The sequence below is a fragment of the Xyrauchen texanus genome, chromosome 10, assembly GCF_025860055.1.
Source record: "Xyrauchen texanus isolate HMW12.3.18 chromosome 10, RBS_HiC_50CHRs, whole genome shotgun sequence".
Taxonomy (NCBI): Eukaryota; Metazoa; Chordata; class Actinopteri; order Cypriniformes; family Catostomidae; genus Xyrauchen; species Xyrauchen texanus.
This window is the reverse complement of record NC_068285.1, coordinates 15,046,867-15,066,189: the sequence shown is the minus strand read 5'-3', so window position 1 is coordinate 15,066,189 and position 19,323 is coordinate 15,046,867. Positions and strand designations below refer to the sequence as shown.

Here is a 19,323-nt window from a genome sequence, read left to right as displayed (position 1 = left end):
ACACACACCTTTAAAAATGGTTGGAGAAGCATAGTTCAATGAGACTCCATTTCAGAAAACCGTATTTTATGAAAAACGGTTCACACAAAGACTAAAAAACAATCAGTCATTAAAAAGCAGCCTTTCGTGGAGTCCAAGGGGAGCATCTAATACACCAACAGCCCAGTCTGTCTTGTGTCAATGCATGACATGTCGCACAGTTCAGCTGGTAGTTCAAGACAACCAGTATCCAGTGCCACAGCAGATATAGAAGAAAGCTTGGGTCTCCAATTGAACTAGTGTCCCCTTATGGTCTCACAGCACTCACCCATAAACCAGGTGTAGACAAATATATCTCACAGTATTTCGGTAGAGTACATCAGAAGAGTATTTCTAAGCAAACCAGTCAACAATCGCCACAGTAGGGAGGAAGCAACCACATCAATCAGAGAAAAGAAAGGACAGTATAGCAATAGCATTGGGTGCAGCGTGTCTGGAAACACATCAATGCTCAACCTGTCAATTGGAAGAGCAGTTTTGTGTGTGTTCCTGAAGGTCCTATTTAAAAGGCTGAGAGCAAATAACTGCCACCTGCCCTAAGGTGCTCCAGGAGAGATGCTTATTGGAAGTCTGCTGTCATTGGGGTTGAGGTGACAAGTATTAACAGTCAGTTATCAGCTCAATTGAGCCCTAATTAGAGTGGAAAACACACCACAGCAAATCAGTGCACACCACAAACATCACACGTGAAACACAAAATAAACACAAAAAGAAAAAATACACGCACAACATACAAAAATGTAACTTAGAATAAATGGGATTTCACCCATATGACATATAGAGCGCAACAGTGCCCATCCATTTTTTTAGCCATTTGAGTTCCGGAAGTATTTTTCCCATACATTTTTTCTAGTCCTTTCATTATGTAGTATTATACATACAGAAGAATTGAAACAATATGACTTGAATCTAGGATTTTCAACCTTTGCAATCCTGGAATTTTTCACTGTCATAAATCAAACGGGGTTAAAGCAGACTACTCTTTGAAAGGCTTACAAAAGACCATCAGACTCGAATACCAAGACATTTCATCTTAATCCAGGAACATTTTACACAAAGTCACAATACTTTACCGATTTAGCCCTCTAGAATGTACAGAATGCATTTAAATCCACGATTTAAACAAGACCTAGGCTTGCTAGGTAATTCTGAAATAGCTTTGAACTGTGGTAACTTGTATAACTGACAAATTAATGATTATAGGCTGATGTACCTCTTTAAAATGTGTGTAATATGTCATCCATGTTGTATAACCAATTAATTAACCAGTATTATTTTGTAACCAGGGATTTTCATGTTTTGTTACCAACACGTATAACATCCATGAACAAAATGTAATGTTTAGTATGTAAGCGTTCGCTGGCATATGCAGAGAAAGCTGATGACAATGAATATCATGTCTCTTGTACCATTCTCAAGATATAAAAGCTCATGATTAAATATGCACTATTTTTGAGCAGGAGATTTTTAAGACTCTGGAACAAAGGACCATAAATCGACTGTCGGAAAAGACAGCCCAGTGGACCATGTGACTCTGAAAAGTCACTTCTGATTGGCACAGGACACCTTTGGGGATGCGGCCAATTTCAGTTCAAATATTTCCAAACAGGAAGAAGACGGTCTCTTCTTCCTCTCTTCTCTTCTGATCTTGAGGCTCTTTGCTCTTCCTCTCTTCTGCCTGCACATGCTTCGTCTGGTCGCTCCGCTGACAGCCAGGTCCTCGCCATGTGAGGTCCAAGGAAGCTCGGACTCGACGTCCCGAGAAAGCTCGTCACTCTCTATGGTCCACAAACCCATGAGAAGGCCTCACTTCAAAGCCAAAATTATCATTCATACAGCCAATAACTTCGATCATACAGAGATTAAAAACATTGACGGAAAGAACTTTCAAACAAGCACCAAGAACCAAGCAACACAAAGAATGCAAGGAAACACCACAAAGACACGCAAGTACATCTCCAATATTGTGCTCAAAGTGCTGGTGTATTAATTAAATAATTTGGGTAATCCGATAGCAAATCAATGTAGACTCAAAGGATAAATGGCTCTTAAGGTATCGTCAAAAATAAAGATAATTTTCACTGTATTGATCATTTATTTCACATTCTGTCAATCTTTTCACCAACCTGTCTCATGTATGTATGTGTTAGATTAGATTTATGTTTAGAATAGTAATAATTTGCATACATATTTCGTGACCCTAAATTCCCTTCTAAATTTAGCATACCAGATATCCTTACATATAATGGTGTGAGAATGAGATCAATTTAAAGTTCCCTCCTAAATGTCCCATACCAAATATTCTACAATTATATCCTTTATTACAGAGTATTAAACTACAGTATATGAACCAAACCAACCTGTTCATGACCTCAAGACTAGATTCATGAAATGCATTACTAAGTGGATATCCTGTAGGCAGGGCCGGTCAATCCATTAGGCATCATAGACAACCGCCTAGGGCGTCTCCATATTTGGGGCGCCGCCCCACCGCCTCCCACAGAACCCGATTAACAGTACTGAGCCACGTTTAATGTTCCCCGTGTCTTTTATTACCTCAGAAATGTTTGTTTGGTCAAATTGGTTTGTTGGCGCCCCCTAGTGCTGGTGTAAATATGCGGCAGTGTGTGTGTGTTTGTTTTTTATGTATTTTTTTATAAAATTCATACTTAGCAGTCATCACCGTTGGTGTGTGTGTGATTTTTTTTATTTTTTTTATGGTATTATGGACTTTTTTGCTAATGCTGCTGACGTATTACCGGCAGTAGCAATCAATATTGTTAGTTGAGATGCAAAATGAAGCACCAAAAACCATCGGGAGCTCAATTTCGAAAAAAGCGTAAAAAAACAAAAGTAAGCTTATTACAATTTCTATATCATTTGTCATTTTTGTGGTGTTAAATTATTTAGATTATGGATTTACAATGAAATAACAATGAAGTAAACGTGCCATGCCTGCCATGGTTAACGAGCCAGTGCCAATGCCTGCCACATTTAAAGAGCCAGCGCCATTGCCATTAGCCTCGACCATCCCAGAGCCAGTGCCTGTAGCCACGAACGTCCCCATAACCATGCTCCCAGCTGTCCAGAAAAGGACATCTTTTCCCCTGTCTCTGCAAAGGAAATGTGTTATAACATGAACATGGAGGCAGTCCTTTCACAGAAGAGGCAGAGGTCTACAAGGAGGCACTTTTCATATGAGGCTCCTGATGAGCCAATCCAGGATGCTTTAAAAAGTGTGGAGGTGACATTCTTTAACCAGGTTGTTGATGTTGGCTCAAAGTTTGGAGTGATCTTTAACTTCCAAAGTCTACCAGATAATGATGTGATTAAGCAAGCAGAATCCCTTGGACAAACCTTTGAAGCTTTGACGGTCAGTCTGATATTGATGGGAAGGAGCATGCTCATGAATTGAAAAGCCTACCTGACTTGCCATCAAGCAACATGACCACCTTGGAGATGCTGAACTTCATAAAAGAGAAGCAGCTATCAGAAATGTACCCAAACCTGTGGGTTGCTCTTCGGATAGCAGTGACTCGTTTGTATTTATATTTATGTTTATTATAAATAAAAAAATAAAAATGTCATAAATAAACTTCAGTTGGTTTCAAATGCAGCAGCGAGAGTGCTAACTATACCCAAGAGATATGATCATATTAGCCCATTTTATCTGTTACATTGGCTAACTGTTTAGTTTATTATTAATTTTTAAATTCTGTTCATTACTTGCAAATCTATGAAAGGTTTAGCTCCAAAGTACATTTGTGACTTCTATCATGCTATAATCAGTGGCGGAACTAGAGTTTTATATTTGGGGTGGCCAGGGGGTGGCCACTGCTACTTTCGGGGGTCCACACACACAAACACGTGCACGCACACACACACACAATGTTGGTTTTCCATGTTTTATAGGGAATTTCCATAATGATTTTTATACTGTTCAAACTGTATTTTCTATCCCCTAAACCTATCCATCACTTAAATATATAAATGTAAAAAAATGTGGTATGTATGATTTACAAGCTGTTATTGATAGTAATACACACACACACACACACACACACACACACATGTTTGTTTTCCTATCCTTATGAGGACTTTCCATAGACATAATGATTTTTATACCGTGCAAACTATAGATTCTATCCCCTAAACCTAACATAACCCCTAACCCTAATCATCACAGGAAACTTTCTGCATTTTTACATTTTCAATAAAACATTGTTTAGTATGATTTTTAAGCGATTTGAAATATGGGGACACTAGTCTATGTCCTCATAAAGCACATTTATAGCATAATAACCTTGTAATTACCAGTTTATAACTTACAAAATTGTCCTGGTATATCACAAAAACGCACACACACACACACACACACACACACACACACACACACACACACACACACACACACACACACACACACACACACACACTCACACAGTACTCACATAGAGGAAAGTATTGGGTCACTCTGTTTGTGTCTACAAGTGTTGAACATCCTAAATATTTTCAGAAAATAAAGCTTAAGTACCAAGGAGACAAGATACAGTGTGTCTGTTACATTAAATGCTGAGTTTATGAACAAAAAACCTCACATTTACAAAAAAATACATAAAAGAATTTCACACAGTACTTACAGAGAGGAAAGAATTTACAAGTGTTTATAAGTGTTGAACATCTCCTGGCAGCTCTGGCTCACTGTCTATCTCAGAACAAGAGGTCTCTGTGTCATCCCTTGATATATCTTTTTATAACACAAGAACAATTTGTGTATAATCACAATATAAATGCCACAGCCATCAACAACAAGAACACACATGAACCAACATTTTAAACGTCCAAACCTGTATGACTGACTTTCTTCTGCTGAACACAAAATATTATATTTTGAAGCATGCTGGTAACCAAACAGTTTTGGTTCCCAATCACTTCCATAGTATAGAAAAAATAATACAATGGAATTTGACGGGAACCCAAAACTATTTGGTTACCAACATGCTTCAAAATATCTTCTTTGTGTTCTGCAGAAGAAGGTCATACAGGTTTGGAATGGCATGAGGGTGAGTAAATGATTATTATATTATTTTGGGTGAACTATCATTTTAATCTGACATAATACAGGGAACCCATGATTATTTAATACAGAATTACTAGATAATCGTTCATTAATGGGGTTCCCTGTATTTTCACTTTAGAATACTGTTCCAGGTTGTAAGTAATTCCCTCATAATTATGTGGTAATTCTTTATTAGTTGAAGTAGTTCATCAGGAGGATGACTGAATTCAATAGTTATTGATTAGTTAATTGTTACTTAACACAACTACAAAATGCTATTACATACTGATTAGTTAACACATCTTCCTTAGTAGTTAATAGTAGTGACTTAAGTGTTAATGAAGAATTGCCTATTAGTTCTGCAGTAATTCCTTATTAGTTATGCATTAAGTAAGATACAGTATTCTAAAGTGTTACCGGGTCGGTTTGTACCTGATCTCTTTAAAAATAACTCTCCCTTTAAAAATATATCTCTCCCTTTCTTTTCATGTTTAATTGATCCTGTGCAAAAATATTACCAATTACCAAAAATGTTATCTTATTTACAAATCCTCATTTTCACAACTACCAGTCTAAGTTACCAGTTTGATTATTGCCAGCCCTCCTCTGAACTGAAGTAACTGAACTAGCTAATCGATTTCAAACTGCTAAATGTTTACTCGCTGAAGCTGTATCCTACTTCCCCACATTAGCTAAACATTTGTATACTGTAACTTCCATACTGCACGATATATGCATGTATTACTAGCGCAGATGTAATTGTAAGGATTGTTATGCTAAATTGCGAAACGATCTCTCTAATTTGATTAACCTGTAGCCTATTGGGACCTAATTAACTCTCACAGCGTCTCATAAAATGTATTCAGCAAACAAACATGATGCTAAACCTTAACTTACTTCAAATATGACGTTTTCTTATTCTTCTGTATCTTGCAACTATATTCTCTCATCCTCGGCTCTTCGTTCGTTTGAAAACTGCGCGCGCTGCCAGCGAACGTTAAAAAAAAAAAAGTCTTCTTTTGTCAAGAGGTTAAATGAAATGTCAATCAGCATCAGCAACTGCCAGTAGCGAATAAAAGTTGGGGTGGCACCCGGGGTGGCGAATCAGATGTCAGGGGTGTCCAGTGCCATCCCGGACACCCCTCTGGCTCCGCCTCTGGCTATAATCCATTGCACTCACTACGATTGCAAAACTCTTGTCTGTTAACAATATCAAAATCCACAAAAGGAGGGAGATCATTTTCATATTTGGCTCCTTAACTCTGGAATAATCTTCATTGCACTGTTCAGAACTCAGACACACTCTCTCAGTTTAAGTCTAGACTAACTACTAATCGATTCAGCCAGGCATACACCTAATGTATCCCTCAATTCATAGTTATGCTGCTTTAGTTAGTTCTGCCAGAACCGAAAAACACTTCTCTTATTCTTTAACCCTGCTTAAAAGTGAATGGCACCTGTAATTTTATTACATTTCTTTACCTGCCTAAACCTCGGGATTATATCAAGGTTACCAGAGCCTGCCAAATCCATTAAATTTATTATATTCATGATGTTAGCCAGAGGGGAACTGGCCCCCACAGAGAGTCTGGTTTCTCCAAAGGTTATTTTTCTCCATTAACCAACATATTATGGAGTTTTGTGATCCTTGCCACAGTCGCCTTCAGCTTGCTCACTGGGGTTATTAATACAATTATTATTTAATTACTTATTTTTAAACACGATTAACAATCCAATTGTATCAAGACATTATAGAAATTACAGTTTTATCTTCTGTTGAAACGATGTATGTTGTGAAAGGCTCTATACAAATACAATTTACTTGACTTCTTAATCTTAATTATGTATACATTTATTTATTTATTTATTTATTTATTTATTTATTTATTTATTTTCCTTCACCTGTACTCATCTTTATGATTGTTTTCAAACATTGTTTGATCTTATTGGACATTTATATAGAAAAATCTCCACAGTTTTACCACAAAATTGTGGACTTTCAGACGGTTCCTTACCCACCGTAAGCAAATTTTCCAACTTATATTAATGTTAAATTGCAGATCTGGACCGATTTCACCATGACGCCATCTGACCAGCTTAAATACGGGACATATCGCAATATGGGATGCATCAGTTTATCTTTAAATACAGGACGATCCCGTATTTTACAGGGCGGACGCTGTCTTGTTTGTGCTGACGTTCGGTCACTTAGGTAAGGTGTAGGGATTGTGTGTGGCCGAACTCTCACACAAGTGTCTGTTCTCATCTTGTTTTTCGATTGGCTTGAGTGTATATCACCTCATTGTCTCTGCTATGTGCACTTATGCCAATCGGTTGTTTTGCCTGCTTGTGAGAGCACAGCTTTGTAATTTGCTTCTGTAGTGTTGCGTGCTTCTCGGTCTGATGTCACACCCCACCACCTGTTTGTTTGTGATTGTTTCATTGTTAACACCTGCCCTGGATTAACCCTCTTGTTTTCTCTCCCTATATTAGTCTCCACGTAATTGCTGTCTAGTACCAGTTCGTCTAGTTCTCTAGTCAGTTCTGCATGTGTGCTAGAATCCTTTTTATCCTGATCACCTTCCAATTTGGTTCGCCCCGTTTCCCTCTGCCATTCCCTGGATTACTTTTGCCCTTTGGGGTAGTTTATGTTTTTCCTGTCATGGGATTTTGTTTCATTAAAGTGTTTTATTTTTATTTTTTTTTACTCTGTATTTTGGTTCTTCCAACGAGTTTGCTTATTGTTGCGTCTCATTTGTGTTTGTGTGTGTGTATGTGTGTGTATGTGTGTGTGTGTGTGTGTGTGTGTGTGTGTGTGTGTGTGTGTGTGTGTGTGTGTGTGTGCACCTTTTATAGCCCCTTCCTCCGGCTGGGAGGTGAGCAGTGCGACCCTAAATAGGGCTGTTCAGTCAATCAGGGTGCTGCCGAACTCCGCTGCTGCTTCAAATCCATCGGAGAGCGACCACTTGCCCTGGGCCTCCTACGTGCATGTCGGTCAAGCTACCCAGCGTCTTTACAATGTTGAAACAAATTCAGCTGCGCTGAAGTGGACACGTCACACGCACGTCGGACGAGCGATTACCAAAGCGCATCTTCTATGGAGAACTGGAGAATGGAGCTCGATCACGCTGCGGGCAAAAGAGACGTTACAAGGATACGCTGAATACAACACTCAAGGATTTCAGGATTGACCCCAACAACTGGGAAGCAAACACGCAGGATTGCAACGCCTGGAGGACTGCTGTAAAATCAGGAGCCACCAACTTCGAGCCAGTCGGATTGCTGCAGCCAAAGAAAAATGACAAAAATTAAAAGGAGGAACCCGAATCCCAATCGCCACTGCAGCTGCACCACATCCGGTTGTGGTGCAGCTCGCAGCGCCGGCGTCGAGCTCCCCGCAGAAGATGGACGCCCCCTCATCTCACGGACCCCCTCGAGGACCTGGAAGGCTCCCAGGCGCTCCTGAGATGACCGACCCAGAGACCGAGACGTTACCTCCGGAGCTGGTAAGACCACTCCGTTCCCCGGTGGGGGGCCGGGAGGAAAATCTTTAGTTGAATTAATTTCATTTGCCGCACCCCTAACTGGGGCTGCGGTACTCACATTCTCAATAATAGAGCTATTTCCTTTTTTGTCTCTGGGTCACCTGGCCCGTAAATGCCGTTCTCACTTTGGCGCACTTTGCCGCCAGGCCTCAACAGTCCCGGCATGCTGGACGAGGCCACAGTCCGCCTTCAGCCCCACGACTGTCCCCCGGCCGGCCGGTTCTGACGAGTCTAGAGGACGCCTACAACCGGACCTCCTCCTCCAGTCACGAACCCACCCACTGCCTGGTGCGGAGCAAGGTAAGTGCTTTGAGTTTGTTCTCAGCACGTCCAAAATACTCGTCCCCTTGGTACCCCCAGCATGGAGTTTGGAGGCGTGGCTTTCACAGATCTATAATCTAGCACCAATCTTCCTCCAGTTGAGCCGAGTGAACCTCCCTTTAATTGAATACTCACGTATGTTTTGCACCATTGCCAGATGCACTGGATATGCGGACAGACACCTAAAGTCCATCTACCAGATCGGCCTCGTTGCCCATGGATGGGAGGAGTTGCCGGAGACTGGTGAGTACACTTGGATGGAGTACGTGGATATGATTTTGGAGAGGTTTGCTCCTGAGGGTACTCTCAATGAGCCAACGCCCACGCCTGCCACGGCCAACAAGCTGGAAGTCTCGTCCGTCCCAGAGCCAGCGTTGCCAGCCTCGTCTGTCCCAGAGCCGGCGTTGCCAGCTTCGTCCATCCCAGAGTCTGCGTTCTCAGCCTCGTCCGCCCGGAAGAGGAGGAGAAGAGGAAAGGCTTCTGCTCCCCAGTCTCCACCTGCCACGGTCAGCGAGCCAGAGCCCACGCCTGCCACGGTCAGCGAGCCAGAGCCCCCGCCTGCCATGGTCAGCGAGCCAGAGCCCACGCCTGCCACAGTCAGCGAGCCAGAGCCCACGCCTTCCACGGTCAGCGAGCCACCGCCTGTAGCCCCGACTGTCCCAGAGCCAGCGCCGGTAGCCCCGACTGTCCCAAAGCCAGCGCCTGTAGCCCCGACCGTCCCAGAGACAGCGCCTGTGGCCTCCTCCCAGGCCACCTGACCCGGTCCCTGTCCTGTGGCCTCATCCCAGGCTCTGTTTGCCCCTTGTGCCCTATTGGACTGCTCTGTTTGCCCCTTGTGCCCCCTTGGACTGCCTGTCTGCCCCTTGTGCCCCCTTTGCCTTCCGGCTCAGCTCTCTTTTCGTGACAACAGTGTGATAGAGCGAGTGCAATACCGCCCCTGCTGCCCCGATTCTCCAGCCAACCTCCCGCTCCATTGTTCCCTCACTCGTGAACAAGACCCCGAGGTACTTGAACTCCTTCACTTGGGGCAATACCTCCTTCCCCACCCGGAGTATGCACTCCATCGGTTTCCTGCTGAGAACCATGGCCTCAGATTTAGAGGTGCTAATCCTCATCCCAGCCGCTTCACACTCGACTGCCAAGTGAGAGCTGAAGGTCACGGACCAATGATGACATGAAGACCACATGTATTTGACTGTATTTGAACACGGTTATTGAATATTTCTGAGTAATATTCTGTTAGTGTACATTTTTTTCTGAATTTAATTATTTAGATGTGTATCTCACCAGTAGTTTATTTTAATTGTAGTTTCACTAGACGTTTAATAAGAGCCAGATCATCAGAGAGAGTGTTACGTGTCTATTTATTTATTTTTATGCACGCTTTGAGGCATCTAACAGCACCCCAGCCACGAACAATACACAATACACTCTTCGTACTGCAGTTTATGCTTGCTCAATAAAAAATCCCACAATGCACCATAAAAACCAGGGAGCATTGTTGCTCACTATGTTCCCTTACCGGAAACATCCTTGTGTCTTCTGAAGTCTCTCAAGTCCTTATATGATGAGTAAAACTATGAAGTCCAAGCATTATTTTCTCTTAAAAAGAGATGTTGTTTGTAATGTAATTAATGAATAATTACCATGAAAATTAAACAATCTTTTAAATATTTGAGTCGTTAAAAGAAGGTTTGAAATACACTCCTTTATATTTTTATTTCTTTATGCTTTTTATCTGTTATAATAACACTACGTTTGAATATCTGTCACGAAAATGAATGATAGTGTCATTTATAAAGGGATGGTGCTGATTAATAACAGTTGCGCTTCAATACGCAAGCTTGTTAATGTGTCACGGGTGATTGAGTCATAAGTGTCCCAATGTTCAGTGGATCAGTACCCTTACCGGTGCCCAAATTCGTGTTCACCATATACTGATTCATGACATAGGGAGCTGATTGAGACACAGAGCAAGTCCTCTTTGGCAGTGTGGACTTGCGCTATGTCTCCCTCCATGTTGCTGGAGAACTTGTGAGCGAGGGAGGGAAATGGCTATAAACCACTAGACTTGACTTCAACAAGACATGATAAAAACTGTAGATACAGACAGGGTATACAGTAAATATACATAGGTTGTCAGACTTATAATTGCACTAACAAGTACATTTAAAGACTTTCATGACACACAAAATGGAAACAAGCAACCTGGGACAATAAGTCCAATAATTTCAAGATAAAACTGACATTACTATCAGAAAACACTTTACACTTGAGAACAGTGGCCTCTTGTGGCCACTAAAGGTCTAACACATATTACACTCCTTGCAAGAAGCAGATTACAGTCAGACAGAGGTATAAAAAGTACTCAGAAATTATACTTAATGAAAGTATGGATACTGAGAGAAGATTGTACTCAATTAAAAGTCCAAGTATCTAGCCAAAAATATACTTGAGTGAAAAATTATTCACATTAAATTGTACTTAAGTATTAAAATAAAAGTCACTTTTTCCCTAATTAGAATGAAATCAAGAGTGGAGCGAGGATGTTGTTAAATTCGATTGATTTTAAAGTTGCTTTTATTTACTATCTCCAACTACTGTTATATTTCTACCCCAGCGGCATTTGCAACCTGGTCAAAGAATCATGTTGCAAAATTATTTTCATGTGGCCGGTTGTATGTAACATGGCAATTTCCTGGTAGAATGAACATTGAGGTGCTAAAACAACAATGTCTTTTATCCCATTTCACACAAATCACAAGTAAAACGGCAGATTATCAGTTCATAAACACTTAATTTTCAACTGTTCTTCACATAATGCAATCTAATGACATATAATCACTTTTACTATAGCACATGACTAATTTTAACCTTTGCATTACATATCCAACTACATTTACAAGCTTGTTTATGTGGGATAAAATTGTGTGTTTGCTCAACTGATAGAGTGTTGCGTATGCAATACAAAGGACTGGGGTACGAATTTAATTTTTCATCTCACATTTGCTTTTTATGACTCTATCGGTTTAGTTTAGGTTTAATGTTTAGTGTTGGGAGGCAGGTTTTGTTGATATAAATCTTGAGAGACCATTAACATTAAAACCTCATCTGTTCGGTAGAACATTTTACTTGCTTTTAGCACCACACAGTGGACATTTAATTTTTGAACTGCCCTGAGACATGTAATGAAACAGATACATTTTTTTGCAAAAACTTTGCCACAGTCATGCAGTGTTCTTTGCGTGGGAGTAGGGATTCACGAACTGCAATGTCAGAGCGTCCAGCCCATTGAGACATAGAGAAAGTCATCTTGGACTTACAGTGACACCTAGTGGTGTGGATGCTGTTCACAATTCACAATCAGCCATGATTCATTTAATACAAGACTGAAAGTGTCCAATAACAAGACGGTTACTAAGATTAAGCAACTAGTTTTCAGCTGGTCATGTGATTCTTTAATGGCAGCTCCCATGAGAGTTCACCTGTCCCATGTTGACTAAAACTTATAAGGTTACTGATGTGACTAGATTCCTCATCTCATTTAAGTGATCATGATTTTATACATGTTTCAAAATTACAATAAATTTCTTTAGGAGTAAAACATTTTTAATGGGAAAAAAATTACTGTTTGTACACTTTTAAATGTAAGAAAATAATTGTGATGGATATGCCTCAAGTAATATCAGTGTAGTTTTGTATTATTTTGTAATTATTGTACCATGCCTGTGGGTGTATTGGTTTTCCAAGCATAGGCCTTTAGGGATCCAATAAAATGGAACTGTAGGGCACTGCTTGTGTGTCACAGCACCGGTTGTGCGTCACTGCCTGAGGACCGCCCATTCCAGTTTTGATCCCTTCCGCTTTGGAGGTATGTGTGTTTGGCTAACTAGCTAACACTAATATGCTTGGTTTGAGGTAACCATTTTGTTTACGTGGTCAATTAGCTGCAGTACGGACAGTTTATCGCTGTGGTCGACTGGCGGCTGCCATTCCCTCAACGTTCTCCCTTCAACATTCTTCCTCCGCTTTGGAGTGCTTTACTAGCATATTGGTGCCTTTTTGTTATTCGCGTGGGTGTGCGATTTGTATCTACAGTTGGAGCTACAACATGAAAGTATGTGGAACTACCGCAATTTTGTCATATTTTTAAATAGTTATGTTGTAAACAATCCTTTGTTTCATTTATAGGAAGAACAATCAGGTTTTAGGAAACATCTTGCTGCTTGATCCGGCAGGGCAACATTCCCCGCAGAAACATCATGTGTTTTAGGAAACCTCTCGTCTGATTAAGGCTGCGGGGCAACATTCTCTGATGCTGCTGCTTTGTTTGTAGTTCTTTGTCTCTAGTTGTGGGTTTTTTCTTTATTTGTTTGGTTGTATGATGTTTAGCCTTGAGCTATTTTGAGTTTATTTTTTATTTTATTTTGTTTTCATCTAACCTATTTATTCTCTGGCTCTGTTCAACTTGAGTATTGTGTGAATAATCACCTCCATTCAAGTGCTATATTTGTGGGCCTGTGAGGTTATTTGTTTTGTTGATTTTATTGTGTTGAACCGTACATAGAGAGTGGTTGAACATAAACCCAGGTTTCATGTCTCCTTTTTTCCCTGCCTAACTACTGTGACCACTCTTGTGCTGTTGTAGTGTTTGTTTTTCATGATTTAACTAATTCATTATTTGTTTCACTTTTTTGTTTCTGTTTACAGGAGCCGAGACCCAGGACAGACAGCTAGCTAGCCTCCTTGTGCGGTGGTGGTCCTTCTGTCACTGAGTGATGTGTATTCACGCTTGACCTCCTACAGTTGAAGACAAAATTATTAGACCCCCTATGAAATTTCAATTCTTTTTCAAATATTTCTCAAGTGATGTTGAACAGAGCAAGGGGTTTTAACACAGTATTTCTTATTATTTTCCTCTGGAGAAAGCCTTATTTCAATTTGCCTGGAATAAAATAATTATTAAAAAAATACAACAAAACTGCTAAGGTCAATATTATTCACCCCCTTAAGAAATGATCTGTTTGATTGGCTACAGAACCAACCACTGTTATCCAATGATATGCCTAATTAACCTAACTCGCCTAATTAATCCCCCAAGCCTTTAAGTTGCACTTCAAACTGTGGATTTGTATCTTGCAAAACAACTAGTGAAGTAATATAAAACTGTCATCATGGCAAAGACAAAAGAAATTTGTTTAGACTTGAGAAATAGAATTGTTAATGCTCACAAAGCAGGAGAAGGATATACACATTTATCAAAGTGTTTTCAGGTGTCAAGAACGTCTAGGTTAAGTATGTAACCTCCGTTCCCGATGGAGGGAACGAGACGTTGTGTCAGAGAAGCGACACTAGGGGTCTCTCTTGAGCGCCGATATTCACCTCTGGACTATGAAAAAAGGCCAATGAGAGTTGGCAACCAGTATTTGCATGTCCCGCCCCCGGACATACGGGTATTAAATACGGGAGCTCTGTTAACTGTTTTGAAAGCATGAGTTTTGGATCAGAGAAACTTGTATATAGTGTTTCAAGAAAATGAGGAAAATCAAGAAAAATAGTTTAGGACAATTACAAAGTTTTCAGATGGCTGTGCTAATTGTTTTGAGAGCAGTGACCTGAGTTTGGAGATATGCATAAAATCAGTTAGTGAGGGGTAAGCGGATGGGATTTCTATTGATGGGTCAAACCCTTATGCAGGTATGCTGATGTTGGCTTCATGATTTTGCAAGCAAAATCTAAAATACAAACTTTTTTTTATTATTATTATTATTATTATATATATATTTCTTTTACATATTTTATTGCACATATATTGTCTTAAACAGATGAAACCTGCTGAGAAGACCAGCATTGTTAGTCACCAGCTTATGTTGTGTTTTGAGTGCTGGTATCCCATGGGATGCTGGTGTGCTGGTGTCCCCAACAGGCTTAACCAGCTTCATAAGAAAGTCCATGCTAGTCAACCAGCTTCACCAGCTACGTTTTGCTGGTGGAAAGCTACACTGACAATATATTTGGACTCATCATGGCACCATACTTGAAAAGTTCTGGATCATTAAAGTTTTTCCTCAATCGCTTTGGCTCAATTCTCGAATGAGAATAGTTTTTTCAAAACATTAAGTCTCTGATCAATTAGTTTCTTGTTCAGACCAGATTGAATTTCTTATTCATTTAAGCAAAATGCATGTGCTTCGGCACATGTGTGCAAAACAGTAAGTACAATTGTCTACAATTTGCACAATAACTAAACAAACAGGGTTTGCTGATCAAAACTGATGAGTTGATTCTCATTGAAATTGTCATTCTCTTCACAACTTCTAAACATTCTTCCATCGTGTGAGCCATCATATGCAAAATTATCCATTCAATTATCAAAATCTGTACAATTTATTGTTTTTTTTACAGAACTATCACTATCAGGTTTTGTCATTGTTGCAGGTGTTTTTTTTTTTGTTTTTTTTTGCATGGATGTAATTTTGTGCCAAATTTCTGTTCACAATATCTGACTTTACATGTAAGAAATGTGTACAAATGGACATGCAAATGTAAATTTTGTGTTTACATGTCACACATTACTACAAAAATAAATGTACTGTATACATACAAATGTGCATATCCTATTTCTGGGTACTACTGTATTGTACAGTTTTGACTTTGAAATGGGTAGCTGAAAAGCTCAGTGTGATACACAATTACGAGGAGGCTAAAGGCTTCAACCCCTTGTGTCAGTCACTCGTGCGCCTCTTGAGGCCATGGGAGTGAGGTTTACAGCTATCATGTACCAGCTGGCTCCCGTTACACTCACCCCCCTAAACCTCACTCCCATCCAGGTTACGGTTCACTGTAACTGGTCTTACTCAACCCGCTCTGAGCGGTATTTTGACCGGCCTGGGAGGCGGGCGCGCTAACAAGGAGACTAAAGGCTACAGCCCCTGTGTTGACTTGGCCTCCAAATCCCCCAGATCTCCATCTGATTGAGCATCTATGGGATGTGCTATAAATTACCAGGTCTAACACTTGGGACATTCTCCTTAGTGGACACTAGAGGTCGCTAGAAGGATTTGGACCAAGGGTTGTCAAAGTCAAAGACAGTGGGCATCCCTTGTGACATAATGTACACAATGAAATTCCAATTGCGGTCCATCTTAGTCAAACCAGTCAGAAGAGCTGTAACAGAGAGGAGGTGTATATGTGTGTGTGTGTGTATGTGGGCAGGTTTAAGTGGTTTACAAGGACTTATTTTAGGTTACAAAGTGGTAATTACAAGGGTATTATGCTATAATTGAGGTTTATGAGGACATTTCTAGTGTCCCCATAATTCAAATGGCTTAAAAAACATACTAAACTATGTTGTATTGAAAATTTAACATTTAATTTTTTTTGAGGGTTAGGTTTAGGGGTAGGGTTAAGGTAAGGGGATAGAATCTATAGTTTGTACAGTATACAAATCATTATATCTATGGAGAGTCCTCATAATGATAGCTGCACCAACATATGTGTGTGTGTGTGTGTGGGTGGGCAAAGTACTACTGAATAGAAACTCTTCTTGAATGTCCATGTTTTTCACTTACATCACATATGTTACACAAGTCAGTGGATTCGTCGATCTGGAGTGCAAACAATTGGCTGTGCCTTTTTAAATTGACAGTAGCAATTGCAGTGTTACCAGATCTTGTAAAACAACATCATGGTCTGGAAAAACAAGCCCAAAAGAAGCCACTTGCCTCACCAAAATAAGCAATTCATTTTGTGTGTGTGTGGTGGATTTATCAGCATAAAAATCACAACAAGCAGTTAATTAACAGTTAAATATAATTTTAATTACTGATCTGCTTCTCAGTCAAAACCCGGCAGCATCAAATCTGGTATGAATGCATAATTTCGAACAATAATTCAGTGAAGACTTGGAAAAAACTTTTAAATGTGCTTTTATCTCTAATAATGTTTTCCTTGTATCTGCATTAACCGTGCATGTGTATGTAGTAATTATACATAGTTGTTAAAAAGGTTTTCATTCAGAGAATGCGACATCCACAACGGGCAATTAGGCAAAGAAATGTGTGATGCAGCAGTTTCCTTCAGGATCAAAGCACATGTTTCATTTTTTCAGGCAACATGAAGTCGTGTAGTACCAAGAAGTTAACTGTGATAAACCTTTTGGTTCCATGAAAATATTTTCAGAACAAAATTAACTGGTTATAGCCGTATTTTGTTCGTTTTCAGTTTAGTTTTCGTTCCTTAAACCATTTTTAGTCCCTGGTCAAAATAGATAACATCCGAACTGTCCCCCTTTTTTAAATCAAAGACACTGTAAGTAACATGTGACATTTCAATTACATATTTACCACTGAACAAGAAATGTCCCCGTTTTTCATTTCAGAAATCTGATCACGTTAATATATAGCCTTTCCATGATTTGAAATAACACTTTTTTATGGGTAAAAGAAAAGATGTACTTTGCATGGGTGTGTGAGCAAAATGACAATCAACCTTGTAATTTTTCATTGGGATTACATTGGGCTGTACTGTATAATTCTGTTGAAATGTTGTTCACACCCAAGCCGAAACTGTAATAAAGTAATTATAAAACTTTTTGTTTTTTAGATGTCAGTTCAAGTTTGGAGGCATTTGCCACCCTCAAGCTCAAACTGCTATAAACTGGAACTGCCAGTGTAACTGGAAATTACGTAGATCTAAACCGAATATATTAGAGGATTGAGGCAGTTGTATTTAAAGTTTTTAGGCTACTTTTTTTCTTAACAAATGCCATAGTTGAAGTTTCTTGTATAGGAGTTCAGAGTAAGTTTCTCAAAGAACTGAAAGTGTGTCTAGAGTTTCTCCAGAAAGTTCTGGCAGTGTGGCAACCAAATGTTTCCTTGAGGATGTTTTACAGTGGCACGTTCCAATTCTTGTTATTATCACAATCAATGAATCTAGTGGTGGTGGTGGTTTAGTGGGCTTTGCGCATAACTTGTAATCAGAAGGTCGCTGGTTCGATCCCCTCAGCCACCACCATTGTGTCTTTGAGCAAGGCACTTAACCCCAGGTTGCTCCGGGGGGATTGTCCCAGTAATAAGTGTACTGTAATTTGCTTTGGATAAAAGCGTCTGCCAAATGAATTAATGTAAATCTATTCTTTAAATAAATTGCGGTTATTGAATTCTGAATTAATATAAACATAGGCTAACAATAATCACACAAATATTCATAATCAAATAAGATTTGGTTTATAAGTCATCATCTTACTGAACTTGACAATAAAGTTATTATCTAGTGTTACTATCAGAACTTCTGCTATTCCACTAGCAGATTTTAGAAGTAATTGTGATTGAATTTTTTTGGGTGTTTTAAAGAAAGGGTGGAGGCAAACAATGCAGCTAATTTTTGAATGCAACCTCTGTCTGAGGGCAAACAATATGAACTGACACACACACACACGGAATTTCGTCCTTTGTTTTCGAAGAAGACCAACTTCATCACCATCGTAGAGTAGGGAAGGGGAAGGGAAGATATGTTCATTGATCAGCAACATTTCGTCGTTGGTGAACGCACAAGTGTCTGACCAGCCCAATGCGTGCTCTGAATGTCCGGTTGCAGTGGGGGCAAACCGGATGTGGTGCAGCTGCAGTGGCGATTGGAATTCGGGTTCCTCCTTTTCTTTTTTGTAATTTTTCTTTGGCTGCAGCAAACCGACTGGTTCGAAGTTGGTGGCTCCTGATTTTACAGCAGTCCTCCATGCGTTGCAATCCTGCATGTTTACTTCCCAGTTGTTGGGGTCAATCCCGAAATCCTTGAGTGTTGTCTTCAGCGTTTCCTTGTAACGTCTCTTTTGCCCGCAGCGTGATCGAACTCCATTCTCCAGTTCTCCATAGAAGATGTGCTTTGGTAATCGCTCGTCCGACGTGCATGTGACGTGTCCACTTCAGCTCAGCTGAATTTGTTTCAACATTGTAAAGACGCTGGGTAGCTTCGTTCTCTCCAGGACTTCAGTGTCCGGGATTCTGTCCTGCCACGTGATGTTGAGGATGCGCCGCAGGCAGTTGAGATGGAAGTGGTTCAGTTTCCTGGCGTGTCGTTGATAGACGGTCCACGTTTCAGAGCCATACAGCATGGAGGACAGGACGACGGCCTTGTACATCCAAAACTTCACGGACAAGTTAATTCCATGGCGATTCCAAACCGATGAGCGTAAGCGTCCGAAGTTGCAGCTTGCTTTTGAAATTCTGGAAATAACTTCATTGTCGATCAACACGTGTCGAGAGACGGTGCTTCCAAGATAGGTACATTTCTCGACGGCAGATAGAACTTGATTGTTGATGCTCAATATCGGTTCTTCGTAGGGCGTGCTTCTGCGGTAAC

General features: G+C 40.2%; 1 protein-coding gene across 1 annotated transcript in view; it reads left to right on the top strand.

Moving 5' to 3' along the window:
- The first annotated feature begins 14,169 nt into the window (after window positions 1-14,169).
- Window positions 14,170-19,323, top strand: part of LOC127651012 (uncharacterized) — a 40,885-nt gene continuing 35,731 nt past the window's right edge. Inside the window, exon 1 of the mRNA XM_052136710.1 lies at window positions 14,170-14,661. The gene's annotated coding sequence lies outside the window, so the exon portion shown is untranslated. The remainder of the gene's footprint in view (window positions 14,662-19,323) is intronic.